The 14,238-nt window shown below is 43.8% G+C and overlaps 1 pseudogene; it reads right to left on the reverse strand.

The window, feature by feature from the left end:
* Nucleotides 1–6,437: 6,437 nt before the first annotated feature.
* On the reverse strand, nucleotides 6,438–8,350 carry LOC115898587 (annotated as a pseudogene).
* Between the last annotated feature and the right edge of the window lie 5,888 nt (nucleotides 8,351–14,238).

Below are 14,238 nucleotides of genomic sequence, written 5' to 3' on the forward strand. Positions count from 1 at the left end.
GCGAGACTCTGTCTCAAAAAAAAAAAAAAAAAAAAAGAATTTGAGGGGAGAGGGGGCCGGGCTCGGTGGCTCAAGCCTGTAATCCCAGCACTTTGGGAGGCCAAGACGGGCGGATCACGAGGTCAGGAGATCGAGACCATCCTGGCTAACACGGTGAAACCCCGTCTCTACTAAAAAAATACAAAAAAAAAAAAAAACCTAGCCGGGCGAGGTGGCGGGCGCCTATAGTCCCAGCTACTCGGGAGGCTGAGGCAGGAGAATGGCGTCAACCCAGGAGGCGGAGCTTGCAGTGAGCTGAAATCTGGCCACTGCACTCCAGCCTGGGCAACTGAGCGAGACTCTGTCTCAAAAAAAAAAAAAAAAGAAAAAGAAAACAAACAAACAAAAAAGAATTTGAGGGGAGAAAAGAAAATTATTGTAATATCTACTTTGGCAAGATGCTATTAGGATGCATCTGCTACAGAAACATTGGAGTAGTCACTGCCTTTTTCTTTTAATTTTTTAAACTGTAACCGAGACATAAGGTTCACTATTATGTGTTTATGTTGGCAGAGATTCAAATGTGAAAATTCTTTTCTAAACCATTCTTTGAAGTATTTGGATATTCGCTTCAAACTTTTTGTCATGCCCTCAATTGATTAAACTTTCATTTTAAAGAGTCAATGGATAGCATGTCTTGATTTGCAGTCTTTCCACAGGTCTTTTAAAGATCACACCTACACAACAACAAAAATGGCCTGTCAATTCAGTGAGATCAAGTCAATTAATGGAATTAAAAAAAAAAACACTAAAGAGATTCTTTTTAATGTGGCACCATGTGTGTGAAAAACAATTCTTGGGTTGACCATAATTTTTATTTTTCTCACAGTGGATTTTGGCACCACTTGGTACAGCTTGGCTAAGGCTCTTTCTAGCCCACCCTTGAGCATTTCTGTCTTCTCAATCCCTTCTGTTATGTTCCTTGTACACTGTGAGTTCCAGCCCTTTCCCTGAACTGTATGTTCTAGAAACATAGAATCTTGGAGTTGAAAGTGCTGTGAGTAGCCACATAGTTCATTCTTCCTCCCAGCGGGTACCCTCTTGTGTAATATCTCTGACAGATGGCCACCCAGCCTGTGTTTGAGCATCATCTAGGACAGGGAACCCTCTACTTTGCAAAGCAGCTTGTTCCACTGTGGGCGAGCTCATACTGTTAAGCTGATCATTTTGCCATTGAGCTGAAACTTGCTTTCTTCTAATTTTCATTTCTTTCCTTCCTTCCTTCCTTCCTTCCTTCCTTCCTTCCTTCCTTCCTTCCTTCCTTCCTTCCTTCCTTCCTTCCTCCCTCCCTCCCTCCCTCCCTCCCTTCCCTCCTTCCTTCTTTCCTTCCTTTCTGTCTTTCTTTCTGTCTTTCTTTCTTTCTTGAGACAGAGTCTTGCTCTGTTGCCCAGGCTGGAGTGCGGTGGCATAATCTCAGCTCAGTGCAACCTTCACCTCCCGGGTTCACGTGATTCTTCTGCCTCAGCCTCCTGAGTAGTTGGTATTACAGATGCATGCCACTACGCCCAGCTAATTTTTTTGTATTTTTAGTAGAGACGGGGCTTCGCCATGTTGGCCAGGCTGGTCTCAAACTCCTGACCTCAGGTGATCCACCTGCCTCGGCCTCCCAAAGTGCTGGGATTACAGGCGTGAGTCACTGAGTCTGGCTGCTTTATTCTTAATTTTCACGCATTAGGGAAAGGCAGTAGAAGGCAGTGGTCAAGATTCCGGTTCTGAGCCAGAGTGCCTTTGTTCATGTTCCTGCTCTCCCACTTACCATCTGTGTGCTCTTGTGCAAGTTATTTAACCTTCTAATCCAGTTTGTTTCCCTGTAAAATGGGGATAACAGTAGCTTTGCGTTGTATCAATTTAGCTAAGTTGGAACTAAGACTCCCAGAATTCCCTTCCTTGTTTGGTCCTGGGTTAGAGTTGACCACAGGGGAAATTGGAGGGCAGAAGTAAGGCAGGAAGTAGGGTATAGGGCCACTGCTGTTGTAGTTTCCCTACATCAGCACAGACCTGGTTTGCATTATTCATGTAGGTCACCAACTGGGCATGCAGCTCTTCCAACCCTGGCCAGCTCTTCTTCAGCATCTCTGGATCCTGGGCCAACTCTGTGTGAAGTTCTGTGGTGAAGTGTGCCAGCTCTTCTACAGGTCACTGGCATCTTTAAAGTCAGAGGCTTGGAGACAGTGAGAGACTGACAAAGATACCAGTGTGATACCAATGTGACCAGTGTAAGTTCTGATGAGAGACAGATGTGAGTTTCAGCTCTTTCTTGCTCTCTTCCACTTTACATCCATTTTCCCTTCCCAACTCCTGGAGATGCTGACTTCAGGCCCAAAACCAGATGCAGAAGCAAGAGCTATACACAAACTACACAGCTCTCAATATTCGTAAAGTCTGATCTGTAAGCTAAATTTCTTATTTAATTCACAGTGGCTCTGCTTCTCTGATCAAGCCCCAATAATACCAGTACATTGCGACAAATAAATGAAATAATCTATGTAAAGACTCATTACAGTGCCTGGAACGTAGTTAAGTACCCAGCATCCTTGGACCTGTATTGTTATAGTCTCCATCTTCATGGTATTACCAGCTCCATTCTCCAGGTCATTACAGAATGCATTTGGCTCCTCTTCCACCTGACAGTGAATCCACATATTTAAATCCTTTTTTTTTTTTTTTTTTGGAGATAGAGTCTCCCTCTGTTGCCCAGGCTGGAGTGCAGTGGTGTGATCTCTGTTCACTGCAACCTCTGCCTCCCGGATTCAAGCGATTCTCTTGCCTCAGCCTCCCGAGTAGCTGGGATCACAGGCCCCTGCCACCATGCTCAACTAATTTTTTTTGTAATTTTAGTAGAGATGGGATTCCACCATGTTGGCCAGGCTGGTCTCGAACTCCTGACCTTAAGTCATCCGCCCACCTCGGCATCCCAAAGTGCTAGAATTACAGGCATGAGCTACCGCATCCAGGCTAAATCCGTATTTTCGAAGGCTTTTAAATATAGAATGATCTGTCAAGTGAAACTTTATGAGAGATACTGGACTAAGTGATTTGGACATATTATCTCATTTAATTGTCTTCACAAACACTCTAGAAATTTTCCAGATGAGGCTACTGAAGCTCATCCCAAGGTGACATAACTAGGGGTCTCTTGGACTACCTATAGTTAGTTGGGTTTTATAGTAATATGCAATTTCTAACTTGCATATTTATAAATCTTGTAATTGTTGTATAAAATAAGAGCAATTACTTTCATTTGTTCTTTGATTAATAGTCAACACAATTCAAACAGATTAAAATCACTTTAAACAGTTAATCCCATTTATAAACTTATTTAATTCCCCTTTTTAAACTATACTCATAAATGTAATATATTTGAACTTTTCGAGCCCTTCAAATGCCTGACAAGACGTAAGTATAATCCTAACAAACAAAATTCTACCAGTTAAATGACTCTGGTGAAGATAATAGATTAAGCCTATAAATTTGTTGAATCTTGAGCGCTCATAAACATTTCCATACTGTTAATACGCTTGTGAAAATCTCTTATGCTTTTCTATGTGAAATTACAAGTCAAAATCAATTGCTCAAGGCTAATCTAATAGATTTCCTAAAATGCTAGATTCTCTTAAACATTACAAAGAAATTGTTTTTAATTTATACAAAGTGTTACTACTATGGCTATTTACTTCATCATATCATTCTAAATTCTCCCCAGGATTGAAAAGTCACTTACTCAAATAAGGGTAGTAGATTTACTATAAGGGTAGTAGATTTACTATATCAGGTAAATTGAACTGAAGTCAGAAGGTGGCTTTTCCCCTCAGGATGTGTTTGTGTAGTTAGAGATTCAAGACCCAGACATAGGGTTTAAGAGCCTCTTGCTTCCTGAATGATTCTATCTTAGTCGCAGGGTACATAGGAAACCCCCCCTTTTTTTTTTCACATGAATGTTCATAGCAGCTTTCTTTGTAATAGCCCCAAACTGGATACAAACCAAATGTCCATCAACAGATCAACAGACAATGTGTGATGTACTGATACAATGGAATATTACTCAGCAATAAAAAAGAAAGAACTACTGATACACACTGCAACAGGGATGAACCTCAAAATCACTATGCTACATGGAAGAGACCAATCAAAGAGGAATCCACACCATATAATTCCTTTTATATTAAATTCTAGAAAATGCAAACTAATCTGTAGTGACAGAAAGCAGATAGGGGTTCAAGGAGAAGAGAGAGACCACCATAGGGGAATAGATACGTTCATTACCTTGAGGGCTGATATGAATGTAAGGGTATATACATATATCAAAACTTATACTTTTTTTTGAGATGGAGTCTTGCTCTGTCACCCAGGCTGGAGTGAAGTGGTGTGATCTTGGCTCACTGAAACGTCCACCCACCAGGTTCAAGCAATTCTCCTGCCTCAGCCTCCCAAGTAGCTGGGACTATAGGCGCGTGCCACCATGCCCGGCTAAGCTTTGTATTTTTAGTAGAGACGGTTTCTAGCCATGTTGACCAGGCTGGTCTCAAACTCCAAATCTCAGGAGATCCACCCATCTTGGCCTCCCAAAGTGCTAGGATTACAGGTGTGAGCCACTGCTCCTGGCCTCAAAACTTATGCTTTAAATAGAGGCAGTTGGCCGGGCGCGGTGGCTCAAGCCTGTAATCCCAGCACTTTGGGAGGCCGAGATGGGCGGATCACGAGGTCAGGAGATCGAGACCATCCTGGCTAACATGGTGAAACCCCGTCTCTACTAAAAATACAAAAAACTAGCCAGGCGAGGTGGCAGGCGCCTGTAGTCCCAGCTACTCCAGAGGCTGAGGCAGGAGAATGGCGTAAACCCGGGAGGCGGAGCTTGCAGTGAGCTGAGATCCAGCCACTGCACTCCAGCCTGGGCGACAGAGCAAGACTCCGTCTCAAAAAAAAAAAATAAATAAAATAAATAAATAAATAAATAAATAAATAAATAAATAAATAGAGGCAGTTTATTGTTATGTCAATAAGCTTGATTTTAAAAAAACTAATGAACTATATCATATTTTTCTTACAAAATTAGTCACAATAATTTTATTCATAGCAAAAATGGCGACCCCCCCTTTTTTTTTAATAGCCATTTTGCTCATGGGAGGGCGTAAGGCCATGCCTTTTAGCTATAAAGTTTTAGTTACCTAATTGGGTTAACCAGAAACCTGCAACCCTACTCAAGTGGCAGACTAAACTCTCTTTATCCCTAAATCCCTTAAATATTCTATTTTATCCTGTATCTTCTATTTTTATCTGGCTATAACTCATAGTCATGAGCTGGTAGAGTTGGATTTGAACCCAGATCTCCCTGAGCCCAGAGTGTGGTCTGTGATCCACCATGATATGCTGATTTTTTGTGTGTGTGATGGAGTCTCACTGTATTGCCCAGGCTAGAGCGCAGTGGCACAATCTTGGTTCACTGCAACCTTTACCTTCTGGGTTCAAGAAATTCTCCTGCCTCAGCCTCCCGAGTAGCTGGGATTACAGGCGTGCACCACCATGCCTGGCTAAGTGTTTTGTTTTTGTTTTTGTTTTTGTTTTTTGCCCTCTCATCCCATTTATTAAAGAAACAGTAAGAAAAGATACAATGCAGGAAAACCACCAACCATCCTTTCACAGCAGGCTGAACGAAGCACAGTGATTTCTTCCCTTCATCCCCCTCGCCCCAATTCCCATATTCCCATCCACATCAGTTTAAATTTTGAGGTTCTTTGATTGGGAATACCAGTGAAGAGGGAGCTGGATGAGTAGAGGAGCCTTAAATCTGCCTACCTCTAAGTCCCAGGAGAAGGGAGCTGCAGGCCCAGTCAGTCAAGCAGAAACTGCATTTGGTGGGTCTTTGAAGTGGTTGTCCATCTCCCTGTTCTGTGTTCAAGCCCCCAGGGAAAGGTATGGTGGTAGAGGATGACCAGGTCCAAGCTGCCCAGGTCAGAGCTATGAAAGAATGGTCTGTTCACCAACGTCACATTTCTAGAGAGCAGCGAGCTGATTCTCCAATGGTGAGCAGGGGACTACATGTGAACTGGGATCCGCAGGCCAATGTATCCTTGAGGAAAAGTCCACAAGAACAATTCAAGAAACTAGTAAGAAACAATGGGCAGAAAACTGTGTGATGAAAGCACAGCAGGCTTCTGGGAGGCTGGAGATCCTTTCTCTCAAGGCCAGGATTATTCCAACCTGCCACAGTTCACATGCCAGAAATAACATCTCACCTTCAGTCAAGAAAAATGCAGAGGAAAAAGATGGCTCATTTGAACTTAAGGCCCAGCTATGTTCTTCAGAACGTAGCTCCACAACTACCCTTTTACCTAAGAGGTAGCCCCTGCTGAGAACCACGGTACCTAGAAACAAAGGTGGTCCTGGAGGGAAAATGGTGTTTAAGGGAGTAACATTCCATATGGGGACACTGCAGCCATTGGACCCCCTGGTCTGGGACAGCAGCTGGGTTTGTGCCAGGGAGGCTTCCCACTCTAGGAAATGGGACCAAACTCTTGCCTGCAGGGCCATTCATCCTTGGAAAGGAAGCTGGGTTGAGACCCAGGGTCCCAGTTGGCCTTGCGAAAGGAGCTGGGTTGATACCCATAGGGCCTGCTGGAGAAGAGCCCAGGTGCCCGGCAGCTGACCTGGAGAAAGTAACTTGACTGAGGCCTAATGGGCCGGTAGACCTTGGGAAGGTAGTCAGACTTGGACCCCTGCAGGCCAGCGGTTCTTGGGAAGTTAGCTGGGTTGGGGTCAAGTGGCCCAGAGGCTCTTGGGAAAACTGTTGGATTTGAGCCCTGGAGGCCAGCGGACCTTTGGAAGGTAGCTGGATTTGATGTCAATGTGCCAGAAGACTGAGAGAAGGCAGATGAACCTGCTCCCCTGGGAAAAGGATTAGCATTTACCCCCATGGGGCTCTCTGGCCTAGAAATGAGCTGAATTAGGGTCTATGGAGCCAGGAGCCCTTGACATGGGAGATGGATTTGGCCCTGGAAGGCCAATTCTGCAAGAGCCAGGACCCGAGTTTGGGCCCATGGGGCCAGGTACTCTTGCCATGGAAGATGGGCTTGTGCCCATGTTTCCAGAAGCCTGTGACAAAGAAGCTGAATTTGCTCCTAAAAGACCTGCTGCTCTTAGAAGGGGGATAATATGGAGGCCTTGAGGTCCAGCCATTCTTAAGATCAGGTCCTGTGCCCAAGAGACCACCTGCTCTGGTATCTAGATTAGGGCCTGGGCCCAGGCCACTTGGTCTTGGATTGGGCCCAAGGCCTGGGCCTGGAAACACACCTAACCTGGGGGCAGGGTTTGTCCCTAAAATGCCTGATCTCAGATTGGGGTTAGGTCCTGGGCCCAGGCCAACTGGCCTAGAATTGGGAGGACCATTCCTGAAGGTCAACAAAACACCTGCTCTCAGGTTAGGTCCAGATCTAGGGCCCATGGGACCACCACTTCTGGGGTCGGGACCTGCTCCCAGGAGACCACCTGCCCTTAGGTTGGACATAGGACCTGGTCCTGGGAGACCCCCTAACCTGGGGTTAGACAGAGGCCCCAGGCCTGGAAGAGCCCCTGTCCTAGGGTTTAGGGTGGGGACTCATCTCAGGCCAGGCCCCAAGAGGCCACCAGGCCTTGGGAAAGAAACTGCACCTGTGCCAGTGGGATTCATCCCTCCTGGAAAAGAAGCCATGCTTGGGTCACAACCACCAGCCGGGAAAGGTGCTGGATTTGAAGCCAATGAGCCTGATGAAGCTGGAAAAGGAGATGGGTTCCTTGGAAATGGGGCCAGATTTCCACCAAGAAAACCGGCCGCCATAAGGAAGGGATCCGAGTTCACACCCAGTGGGTGGCCTATGTTCAGAACAGGACCCCACTGTGGTCCCAGGGAACCTTACAGCCGTCCTCGAGGTGGCAGCGGAGCACGAGTCCAATGAGTTGGCCGATCTCTAGGGAAAATCCGAGGCTCTTTCATACTTTCTTGGGAACGCTGGTGATAATGCGCTTGGGGAGGGTTTTGAAAAGGATCCTGTCTTTGATGAGTGCTCTCACCAGGTACCGAGTGCCAGTCTCGCGGCCAAGCTCATCACAGTCCTGATACCCAAGAGTGTGTTTGACAAGGACTGCAAAAGGTTTCTCCAGGTGGATAATTTTTCCATACAGGATCAGCACAGGGATTCCCTGGAGATAACAATTTGCGCCATGAGCTTTCTGTCTTTAAAAAGCAAGTGGAAACACATTGCAATGGCGGCCACCTAGTGCGGCGCTGCGGAGTCAACGGGGGACAACTGAACCTCCCACTGCCGCCGCTGCCGCCGCGAGCACTGCCTGCGCCAGTTTTTTGTATTTTTAGTAGAGACGGGGTTTCACCGTGTTGGCCAGGCTGGTCTCGAACTCCTGACCTCAGGTAATTCTCCCGCCCTCAGGTAATTCTCCCGCCTTGGCCTGTAATCTCAAAGTGCTGGGATTACAGGCGTGAGCCACTGCGCCGGGCCAATATTGTGAAACCCAACAGAGTGAAACCCTGTCTCCACTAAAAATACAAAAATTAGCCCGGCCTGGTAGCTGGTGCCTGTAATCCCAGGTACTTGGGAGGCTGAGGCTCGAGAATCGCTTGAACCAAGGAGGTGGAGGTTGCAGTGAGCAGAGAACGCACCATTGCACTCCAGCCTGGGGGGCAAGAGCGAAACTCTGTCTTAAAAAAAAAAAAAAGAAAGAAAGAAAAGAAAAGAAAAAAAAAGACACTCTATTTCTAGCACCTACTACAGTGCTAGACAGAATCTGGCACATAGCAGGTACTCAGCCAAGAGTTAATTAATGGATATACCACAGCGTTTCAGGACCACAAAGTGTATTCTGTAACATTTTATGCATTCTCAGTTTCCATATATTTACCTCTAAAATCAGTTAAAGTATGTCTGCTAAACACTGGTTGGCAAGATAAGAGCAAAAGGTGATAGCTATGTTACTATTAAGAGTAAAGAAAGCCAGGTGCAGTGGCTCATGCCTGTAATTCCAGAACTTTGGGAGGCTGAGGTGGGAGGATCGCTTGAGCCTAGGAGTTTTGAGAGCAATCTGGGTAACATAGTGAGACTCTATCTCTACAAAAAAATTAAAAATTAGTCAGGCATGGTGGCATGCACCTGTAGTTCCAGCTGCTCAAGAGGCTGAGGTCAGAGGTTTGTTTAATCCTGGGAGGATGAGGCTGTAGCCCGGAACCTAGGCAATAGAAAGAGACCTTGTTCAAAAAAAAAAAAAAAAAAAAGTACAGAGGTCTGCAATATACAGTACAGTCATGGATTTCAATTAACCACAGCTCTTTGACACATATTGTTCACTGAGACGGTCTTGAAAAGAATCAAATATTGGTTTGTTTTGAGTATATTATGGTTCTTTTTTCCCTTCCAGTTTGCTGAGTTGGGAAAACAAAAGGAGTTTCACTTTCAAGTCAAATGAGCTCACTATACTGGTTTTTAAAATTTTGTTTTTGTTTGTTTTATTGCTTTTGTTTCTTAGTAAATTAGTTCAGTTCATTTTAATTTTGGTTCTCAGCTTATGCCAACATGTAAGTTTCATGTGAATTAGCTTCAATCTCAAGATTTCTTCAGTGTACCTCAGGATGTCACAATTCTTCCATTTGATGTTTGACTTAAAAACCCAAGTAAAGTTTAATACAAACAGGAAACAACTATCAGTGGAAACGAAATTTGATTCTTTTTTTTCTTTTTTTGAGACAGAGTCTCGCTGTGTTGTCCAGGCTGGAGGTGCAATGGTGCAATCTCAGCGTCCTGGGTTCAAGTGATTCTCCTGCCTCAGGTTCCCAAGTAGTTGGGATTACAGGCTCCTGCCACTACGCCTGGCTAATTTTTGTATTTTTAGTAGAGATGGGGTTTCACCATGCTGGTCAGGCTGGTCTCGAACTCCCAACCTTGGGCAATCCACCTGCCTCAACCTCCCAATGTGCTGGGGTTACAGGCGTGAGCCACTGTGCCCGGTGACATTTTATTCTTAAAAATATCAATGGCTAAAAAGAAATTGTCTTTTTTCTTGTCTGTTTTGAATTTTCTTCATTATTACACTGTGCCTTTAATCAGCCAAATTGACATTAAGTTCTATTTGGGTAGCAATTTCTCAGTGTGTGGTGATGTGGTAGGGGAAGCTGAGTTAGTGGCATTTGAATTAGGACAGTTTGTTTTGTTTTGTTTTGTTTTGTTTTTTATTGTGTGAGACTTTCTCTGAAATTGCCTCACTTTTAGCATCCACAGCCTCTAGGTACTAATTGCCATAAGCAACTCTCAGTTATTATGACAACCCAAAACATGCCCATTTATAACACATGTCCAAGTGTTCTCCAGGTGGGGGCCCACCTGTTGAGGGCCATTGAGGAATAAATATACCCAGTATTCAGAATACCTAAATATTCTGGTTTCAATTCAGCCATTAGCTATAAGATTTGATCTTCCAGTGCCTATATTTCTGTCTATTACAATTATGTGGTTGAAAAATACCCTAGGCCCCAGGGCCATAAATGATTTATTTGACTCTGGGGAACAGTCCATTTGAACTTCTTTACATACATAGATTTTGTCTAATTTAATAGAATTTTTTTCAGAGTTGAAAGCACATGGAAAAGTAAAAGGAAACAAACAAAAATATTGAATTTTCACTTAATTATTTGGTACTCAGGAATTAATAGACCACCACCATGGCCACTCCTGTCACCAGGTTGCTGTTAGATGAGCGTACCACTGAAAAGTTATTAATGAAATTGAATACAGGTTATTATATCATTATGAGTTGATCACCATTCATTTTCTTTTTTGTTTGTTTTGTTTTGTTTTGCTTTGTTTTGTTTGAGATAGAGTCTCTCTCTGTCACCCAGGCTGGAGTGCAGTGGTGCAGTCTTGGCTCACTGCAACCTCTGCCTCCTGGGTTCAAGCAATTCTCCTGCCTCAGCCCCCTCCAGTAGCTGGGATTACAGGCACCCGTCACCACACCTGGCTAATTTTTGTATTTTTAGTAGAGATGGAGTTTCACCATGTTGGCCAGGCTGGTCTCAAACTCCTGACCTCAAGTGATCCGCCCACCTCGGCCTCCCAAAGTGCTGGGATTACAGGCGTAAGCCACCCACCAGTAATTGTCATAAAGTTCCATTATGAAATTGGGGTATGAAGGGTGAATTAAAAAAGGAAACAAATATGAATGAAGCTACCTTCGTAAGTCAATGTTGTTTTCAATGAGATGTCCACGGAGCTGCCACACATAAGGATTCATTTTATTCTCATTATTTATTATGAGTATTTCAAAAATAGAGCAAAGTTAATCCCAGCTACTCAGGAGCCTGAGGCAGGAGGCCCACTTGAGCCCAGGAATTCAATGCTGTAGTGTGCTATGCAGTCTGCAGTGAGCTAGACTCAGTTGAGTCTGTGAATAGCCACTATACTCCAGCCTGGGCCACATAGTAAAACCCCATCTCTAAATAAAATAAAATAAAGTAAAATAAAATAAAATAAACCAAGGCAGAAAGAATAGGAAATTGAACATCCTTGTACGTACCAAGTAGTTTGAAAAATCATTAACCTTTTTGCCACATTTGCTTCATTTCTGCACTGTTTTAAAGTACAGATATCGTGATATTTCACTTCTAAAAACTTTAACATTAATCTCTGTCTTAGTTCACCAGGCATGATGGTGCACACCTGTGATCCCAGCTACTCAGGAGGCTAAGGCAGGAGAATTACTTACCAGAATCCTGCAACCCAGGAGGTGGAGGTTGCAGTGAGTTGAGATGGCACCATTGCATACCAGACTGGGTGAGAGAGGGAGACTCTGTCTCAGAAAAAAATTTCTTTTTTTTCTTTCTTAGTTCCTTTGTACTGCTCTAGCAGAATACTATAGATTGTGTGGCTTATACACAACAGAAATTATTTCTCACAGTTCTGGAGGCTGGGAAATCCAAGATCAAGAAGATTTGGTGAGCGCCTTCTTCCTATTTCATAGAGAGCCATCTCTTTGCTGTGTCTTCACATGGTAGAAGGGGAAAGGGAGCTCTCTGCAGTCTCTTATAAAAGTACTAATCCCTTATAGTGTGGAGCATTCATGGCCAAACCACCTCCTAACAACCTCACTTCCTCACACCATCACACTGGGGTTTAAGATTTCAACATATAAATTTTGGGGGAGACACAAACATTCAGCCCCATAGCAATCTCTAAATAAATAACTTTCTCCTATGTGTCCACGACAATACTATAAACGTAAGGAAATGAGCAATAATTTCTTACTATTACCTAATACCCATTTCCTTTGCAAATGTCTTCAATTGCCCAAACATTGGCTTTTATAAGTCTGGGCGCGGTGGCTCACGCCTGTAATCCCGGCACTTTGGGAGGCCCAGGTGGGTGGATCACGAGGTCAGGAGATTGAGACCATCCTGGCTAACACCGTGAAACCCTGTCTCTACTAAAAATACAAAAAAATTAGCCAGGCATGGTAGCAGGCACCTGTAATCCCAGCTACTCCAGAGGCTGAGGCAGGAGAATGGCGTGAACCCAGCAGGTGGGGCTTGCAGTGAACCAAAATAGCCACTATACTCTGGCTTGGGTGACAGAACGAGACTCCATCTCAAAGAAAAAAAAATTGACTTTTATAGTCCTTCCTCCCTTCCTCCCTTCCTCCCTTCCTCCCTTCCTCCTTTCCTTCCTTCCTTCCTATAAGAATTCAGTCAAGGATCATTGACTGTCTTGAACTTACATCTCTTCAGCCTTTTAAAATTTAGACCTTCTTTTTTCTTTTTCTTTCTTTCTTTTTTCTTTTTTTTTTTTTTTTGTTGTTGTTGTTGAGGTGGAGTCTCACTTTTTTTTTTTTTTTTTTTTTTTGCTGAGGTGTAGCCCAGGCTGGAGTGCAGTGGTGTGATCTCAGTTCACTGCAAACTCCACCTCCCGGGTTCAAGCGATTCTCCTGCCTCAGCCTCCTGAGTAGCTGGGATTAGAGGTGCCTGCCACCATGCCCAGCTAATTTTTATACTTTTAGTAGAGAATGGGGTTTCGCCATGTTGGCCAGGCTGGTCTTGAACTCCTGACCTCAGATGATCCGCCTGCCTCGGCCTCCCAAAGTGCTGGGATTACAGGCATGAGCCACTGCACCCAACTAGACCTTCTTTTTTCTTATTTGATGACACTGACTTTTGGAAGAGAATGATCAAATATTTTGTAGCATGTCTCACGTTTTAACTTTGTATAATTATTTCTGTGTCATAACACTCAGATTGTTTCTCTTCTTGCAATTAATTTGTGAAGAGGAAGTTAGATCTAAAAGCTTGATTAAGAATACTACATAGGTGATGTATGCTTTATATATATCACATCGTAGGAGGCACTTTTTGGTTTGTTTGTTTTTGAGAAGGAGTTTTTTTCTTGTTGCCCAGCCTGGAGTGCAGTGGTGCAATCTCGGCTCATTGCAACCTCCACCTCCCAGGTTCAAACGATTCTCCTGCCTCAGCCTCCCAAGTAGCTGGGATTACAGGCGGGCACCACCACTCCCAGTTAATTTTTTAATTTAGTAGAGACGGGGTTTCATCAGGTTGGTCAGGCTGGTCTCGAACTCCTGACCTCAGGTGATCCACCCACCTCCGCCTCCCAAAGTGCTGGGGTTACAGGTGTGAGACACTGCACCCAGCCAGGAGGCACATTTTTTAAATGTGTCTATTACTAATGATGCTACTTTGTTCACTGAATTAAGGTGTTTTTTGCTTGTTAAAGGACAATTTTTGATAAGGGTAATCCTTAGCAAGCTTAACTGGGAAAAAAAAAGGGTAAGCTCGGGACTCTCAAACAAATACAAAACGAACATATGCCAAAGACGTTATTTAGTTCATTAATTAGTGAGGAAACCAGTAAGATATTACAACTGGTTTAAAGGAGAATCCAAAAAGCAGACACATATACAGGCTGAATAAAAGTTAAAATGGATTTGCTCAAACTGGTCAATATCCATAGGGATTGCAATAATCAACTGCACCTTTACTAGACAATTTCCATTTTTCTAAGGACGTGAATCATTTGCAGTGTTCTCAATATTCCAGAACTTATAAGCTTGAAAAATAGCTCAAAAATAATAAAAGGCCCAGAGACCCAATGGAATCAGATAACCTGGACAACATCTATTTTCAATTGAAGAACAGAATCTTTGATTCATTTCAAAGTCTTT

This window comes from Rhinopithecus roxellana, chromosome 7, assembly GCF_007565055.1.
Source record: "Rhinopithecus roxellana isolate Shanxi Qingling chromosome 7, ASM756505v1, whole genome shotgun sequence".
NCBI classification, from domain to species: Eukaryota; Metazoa; Chordata; class Mammalia; order Primates; family Cercopithecidae; genus Rhinopithecus; species Rhinopithecus roxellana.